Source organism: Oculina patagonica, chromosome 12 (genome assembly GCF_052425735.1).
Source record: "Oculina patagonica isolate OP01 chromosome 12, crgOcupat, whole genome shotgun sequence".
Lineage (NCBI taxonomy): Eukaryota > Metazoa > Cnidaria > Anthozoa > Scleractinia > Oculinidae > Oculina > Oculina patagonica.
The window spans coordinates 9,221,147-9,228,251 of NC_135769.1; positions in this window are offsets into that span (position 1 = coordinate 9,221,147).

A 7,105-nucleotide genomic window follows, 5' to 3' on the forward strand; every position below is an offset into this window, starting at 1 on the left:
TACTTAAAATACTTTCATCTGTGGTTGGATAAGTATGCATTTAATCAACCTTCCCTTGTTCATCTCTTGAAAGGACACAACAATTTGTGTGGCGAAATGGGGAAGTGGGGACAGGCCAGTTTTTTTTTAGCCCCATGGAACCCTGGAGTGTAAAGAAAACAAAACCTACAGCCCATGGAGATGTACTAGAGAAATTTCCCTGGCAGAATTAACACTGTTGCTTATCTCGTGTGAGAGCAAAAGACAGGGATCGAATTTTGCGGGCAGGTATCAAGATGCCAAAGTTCGCTCTGATTGGATGGTTTTCTGGATTCTCACGTGAGATCATCCGAGGACAATGGTTGGTTTTATAAAGCCCAAGCTCAAAATAGAACAAGAGTTGTTGATTAACTATAATTTATTTCACATGTTGAATAATTTGTGATAACCCTATTAGAGGTGTTTCAATCATTTTGTCAATCCTTACACTTCTGAAGTACCTTTCCTCTCTCTTTACTTCTTTTCTTTCACTTGGCTTTTATAACCTGTAGATGTTTTCTTTATTTCTCTGTATTTCATTGTTGGATCTTTGTATCTAATGTCACTTTTCTTCCACGTTACTTCCCACCTCGATTATCTGTTACTATTCACGGGTTATGACCATGTTTTTGTTTTAATACTTGATTGAAAAATAAAGTTTGCAATTGTCGTTGTGGAAAGAGTGGGCTACTCCTGTGTAAGAGCCAAAGTATTAGTAAAGAACCATGTGCGTTGCAGGAAACTGGTGGACGCCCTATGCTCCCACGGGGACGATAAGAAACAGTGATGATAATGATGAATGAATTGTTGTTGTGGCCTTGAAATGTTAGATGAGAATATTACCTGCAAAAACAAAGAGGATAAACTGGAAATCATAGTAAGAAAAAAAGTCGCGACATTAAAAATGAAATGCACTTCTCCTCTCTGGTACCCATTCCAAATCAGTACAGTAGCAGCCCTGATAAGCTTGTAATTCTACTGGTCCTTTTGTGTAGCAGTTGCTGTTGTTTTGGAGGTGGGGCATTGTTCCTGTTGCTTGTTCTGTTGTTATCTCGGATGGTAGCGAGCCAACCCGATGTGAGGCCTTTCGAGAGCGGATACCCGACCCTCCTAAATCCCAGTAGAGCAATTCTTAATATCCATGTAACCGGAATTTTGAACATTATCCTAGATAACGTTTGAGACTTTATATCTTTTTACAAGACTAGGTGGCTTGTCTGGCCGATGCTTGCAAACTTGGACTGGGGTAGCTGTTGTGGCTCGCTTCTAGGAATAGTTAAAGGGCCTTTCGCAATTTATCTGTCCCATGCTGATAAAGTCCCAATAAACAACGAAGCTGCCGCCCATTGCTGTCACACTGCACAGATTGCTATACTGTACGCGCGAAGTTGGCTGAGCGAAATGCCGGCTAGTTTGTGTAGCAGTAGCAGAGCTTTTGCGCGCGAAGCGAGCATTATGGGAAAGAAATTTTGGTAAACCTTTTAGTGCGAGAAATTTTTGGCTCTGACGACAGTTTACGCCCGCCCGCCTATCTATAGAGTCTCTGGGGAAGTGCAAGGGAAGTCCCATGAATAGAGACAAAGAGACTAATCTTCGCAGATAATTCAAATATCGGTGGATTTGGAATATCTGACCACGACGAAAAACTGCCACCTCGCCGATATTTTTGGAGTTGGTTTTAGTGAAAGCTTTGCCGTAATTGACAAGCGTTCTCCAAATATGAAGAAACAAACTTTACTAAATACGCTTAGACGGTGAAAATCTCTTTACACTTTATGAACGAATTTGTGTCGGTTTTCGGATCTTCCAGTAAATTGGATCCATTCTGGTTAAGCTGCTTTCAATTTTAAGCTCTTAACTTCACTTTTGTTGTACATTTACAGACATTTAAACTTTGTGTTTTAGTACGCAAGGTTAATTGCGACATTTTGTTTTGATTCTTTAGAGCAGAGATTCATGATATTAAACGTTTTGCAAAAAAAAATTAAGCTATTCATCTACACGGATCAAAAACACGATAACGCCTTCGCAAATTACAAACTGCAGAAAAATCCCGCAAACAAGACAAATAAAAACAACGAAAAACTACTCAGCGACGCTGCGAGCACCACTTCGCAAATTACAAACTACCAATAGACAAATTCTCCTACATGCGAAAAACTGCTCTGAGCTAACTTACAAACCTGGCTCCCTTTCAATTTATATCGTGTAGACGTGCAAATTTTGTGTAAAGTAACCGTTGCTGGAGCTGTGAAAATTAGCGAAAGCACCAGATTCAGATTTTTTTTTTTCTCTGACGACTCATTGAAGAAAAGTTTTGAATTTTGACGCATACGTGAGGAAGAGCCAAATCAATATAGCACTTTCAATAAAAAAAATTTAACCAATACACAGTATAAATATATACAGGCGACAACGTTGCGTTTATCGACATCTCTCTCATTAACCAAATGTTAAATGGTACACACGCACAGTATAAGCTCTGGGAGCTCCACTTTTAGCGCCAATTTTTATCAGCTATACTTTCGGCCAAACCCCATATCCAGTTATTTTATGTGCCCGCCCACACGAGCTCATCCGACTGTACCAGAGCGCGCGGCCAGGGGAAAAAAAAAAAAAAAAAAAAAAAAAAAACCCGCCGCGGACGGACGGGGCGCAGCCCCGCCGCGGGGCCGGGCGCGCGGCGGCCGACTCTAAAATTAAATAAAAAAATTACAGCTAGTTTGCCTTCCATCAATTCTTTAAGTGTTCCTGACGTTCGTCCGAACTGAGTGAATTTTTCCTGTTACCTCTGAAGATGTGGCTAACTTTGTCCTGCGCTCATAAAAATAGTCTTACACTTAGATCCTGTTCCCGCCTCAGGTGTTCTTAGGAAATGCCTGGACTTACTTTTACCTGTGGCCATTCAACAAGATTATCAACATGCCCCTAAGGACTGATAATCTCAGCCTGTCATGCTTCAAGCAACGATGCAGAGAGTTTTAAAAGAGCAAGGGCTTTGATCTTGATGGCCCACATGTTTCTTGGACATCATAACAGTCTCTGATAATTAACATTTTAAATAGCTTCTTTTCTTTCCTTTTCTTTTCTTTATATGTAAGTATCTTTGGGTGGACAAGCACGTATGGTTCTAATGTTCCCTTCAAAACCTTCTTTTTTCTTATATTTATGTTTTTCTTTTTTTCTTTTTATTGTTTGTATGACTAATAAGTTTATATATTGTGCCGTAAAATGCATTAAATCAAATTAAAATTAAACGGAAAAAATAGTGGGTGCCCTTGTTTCCACCTTGAAAAAGACGCCTTTGGACTTTGACATTTATCCCAACTTTAAACCGGTGTATAGTCTGGTGTCTATCTCCAAGGCAACAGAGAAAGTAGTGGTTTCTCAGTAACTTCTCCACCAAATGTGACACCTTCCCCTTCTTCGCGATTCACGTAGGTCAGGCCCCCATTCCAGTAAAGGACGACTAACATGGCCAAATCATCTTAACGTACTAATCTTAATTATAAGAATCAAATACCTTGGCGTCTGTCTTGTTCCTTCTCTGACTACAGTGCTCCTTACACGGTGGTACCACTTTATGCCTAGGTTACGGCTGAGACCGCAGTTATCTAAAGCATCAAGTCTCTTTTCTTTCGTGTTAGTACATGTTACGACCGCATTGTAAATGCGTTGTTTGGTCTTCAAGCTAACTTTGTTTCTCCACACCTTGAAAACTGCCCGAATGCCGTAGAGGCTCACCCTATCCCGATCTTCAGTTCGTCATCTAATACGTTAGAACGAAATAACGAAAGCCGTTGACAGTATCGACCGTTTCACCATCTTGGTGAGCCTTGGTCTCCGTTTCTACGAACTCCATGGCTTTAAACTTACATTTTGAGAAAGTGAGGCCAACTTCCTCTCCAGTTCGCTGCCATTAGTGCCTGTTGGCCGCTCTCACTTTTAGGCCCAAGAAGTGTAGCATCGTCAGAGTGGTACAGGTCAATCAGATTCAATGCGTGTTGCTTTACTGATACATACATTTGATCGTTCACCAAAATATGTTATAGCTAGAATAAGCTCGTCAGTCTTCATTACTAGCTATCCACAATAAAGTCACATACCTTGTATTTAAAGGTTTATGGGTACGGTTCACTGTGTTGTTAGCATTAAGGTTATGAATAATTTTTAATCGAAAGCTGGTCATTGTTTAGAATATGATGCCTTGCCTTTAAGTTTTGTTATGATGGCATCCATAATTAGCCAGCAGAATGCCTTAATTATCATTTCTGATTTGCTCATTAATTCCCCCAGTTTATTATGTACCAAACATCATCAACTCAATTCCACCAACTACTTGTTTGCAAAAATTAATGTAGTAGAACCTCCACTGATAGCCACCTCTCTTTGATAAAATGCGAGGCAATGTCATCCCTTTTAGGCCCTACCTGTCTATTTTAATGGACATTATGAATTTAAATGTTGTAGTGACGGCACCTAAGATAGTACAAAAACTTAAAGCAAAATGCCTGCAATAGCGTTTCTGTCGTTCTGAAAAATTCAATTTTCCCAGAAAAGCATGTCCCTAGATCGCTCTACTTTTAGCCTGCGTAGCAGGCGTAAAAAGAGGTAGGAGGTTTGAAGGAATTTGAGGGGTGAAAATAGGCTACCCTACTTTGTTATGTACCGAACAGCATCAACTCAACCCCACCCCACTATTTGGTTGCAATTGCAGTCGACCGCCACTAACGAACACGTCCCATCACACAGTCAAGGCAATGTCAGGTCTTTTTTGGGCGTAGTTGGTCTATTTTTTTATGTCTGAGCAACTGGTGCATTGTTCAATCACAATGATATAATAAATTCAATGAGTGCTGGAGAAAGTTATATAAACAATGATGCTTTTCACACAAGTTTTAATTTTACTCTATCATTTCCGGGAGGGAAGGGGTCACAGTCCCTAAGTTCTCCCAAACGATTTGCACAACACATGTGAGATGTTTGAGGCATTTCGTAATTTCTTACTCCTTAGTTTATAGTGGCAATGTCATTGATGATAACACATGAGTTACAAGAATATATATAACATTCGTAGACTGGAGAAACCAGCGCCCTACCTCTGGATCCGCACTAGAAACTCCCTAGAAAAAATGGGGTGATAATCAGAGGCGAGGACTGTAAGTGGTTCATATCGCAATGCTGTGAAATTTTGCCATTATCATTCTATAAATAAAGAGACCATATCCAGTTTTGATTGTTCTTACTTCTAAAATACTTTCAAGCTACTGAACCGGTTTTTTCTGTAATGTTGTAAAATATAGCCTTAAAGTAATGCAACAGACGGCATTACTCCCGCTTATATTAATTTATTAAAGGATCGCAAAAAATAGTCCACAAAATATGTCATGCTATGTTTATGTGTCGTGTTAATTATTTTAGACATTTAGTACCGTTTGCTTAGGGTTTGCTTTCTTTGGTTTTTTTGTTGTTGATGTTTGTTTGTGTGTTGTTTTTTGTTGTTGTTGTTTGCGTTCTCTTTTTGTTTGGTGTGAATAAGTTTTCTTTGAGGTTTGTCTGTGCTATAAACTTCAAAATGGAAAGCAATATTAGATTTTTAAAACATATCGAGTATTTCGTCTACTTTTCTTCACATGCTGAGGCTGCAAAGTCTAACTGGATCATTATATTTGATTATAATGTATTTAGCTACGACAAAAGTAGATTAAGGTCTATTGGAATTAAGGCCATAAGTTTGTCATTAAAACTGTATTAAAGGGACTGTGTCACGGCTGAGATAAGTTTCTTTTGTTAAGTTTTGCCAAATACTCGCTATGAAACTTAATGTTTGCAAAGAAATTTCTTCTATGGATCTAAATGGCAAAACCGCAGCTTCATTGCAACCAAAATGTGTCTCCGGGGCGTTATATTTTGTAGTTACAAGCAAAGGACATTACCTTTGGAAACTGTTCAGCCCAACAAGATCAGGCAAAAACCCATATCGCAATCCGTTTCAATCTTCGTCACTTTTGGCCATCCGTACCTTCTTTTGTATTTGCAGTGTTTTTTAAATGTTCCTTGTGTGTTAACTCTGACTTTATTTTGTGTGTTAATCAGAAGCATATAAATGCTGTTACGCTGTGTCTGTAATGCTGTAACGCTCGCTTTCATATTCTGCACAAAAGATGCCCGCTCCCATTCTCTGTTTTGAGGTTATTTAGATAAGTTACAAAACATTACCTTTGGAAACTGTTCAGCCCAACAAGATCAGGCAAAAACCCATATCGCAATCCGTTTCAATCTTCGTCACTTTTGGCCATCCGTACCTTCTTTTGTATTTGCAGTGTTTTTTAAATGTTTCTTCACTGTTTGAAGGGTTTATTTTTTAATATTTTACCGAATTTGAAGGTCATTTCCCATGCCTATATTTGGCTTAAAACCGTGACACAGTCCCTTTAACCAAATGCTGTCACGTGTGTGAATTTTTTGTAACGTTCTGTTAATGTCTCAAGAGAATGTTTAGAAGTATTCAAGGCATGCTTGTAAGGTGTCTTTAGGGGCTAGTAGACTATTTAAGGTTTGATAAGTTGTGCAAGGGCCATTCGTGGCATCTCTGTCAACTCTGACTTTATTTTGTGTGTTTAATCAGAAGCTATATAAATGCTGTTACCGAATTTGAAGGTCATTTCCCATGCCTAAATTTGGCTTAAAACCGTGACACAGTCCCATTAACCAAATCTTCACGGTGTAATTTTTTTAACGTTCTTTAATCTCTAAAATAGAAGTATTCAAGGCATGCTTGTAAGGTGTCTCTAGGGGCTAGTAGACTATTTAAGGTTTGTTAAGTTGTGCAAGGGCCATTCGTGGCATCTCTGTCAACTCTGACTTTATTTTGTGTGTTTAATCAGAAGCTATATAAATGCTGTTACCGAATTTGAAGGTCATTTCCCATGCCTAGAAGTATTCAAGGCATGCTTGTAAGGTGTATCTAGGGGCTAGTAGACTATTTAAGGTTTGTTAAGTTGTGCAAGGGCCATTCGTGGCATCTCTGTCAACTCTGACTTTATTTTGTGTGTTTAAACTCTGACTTTATTTTGTGTGTTTAATC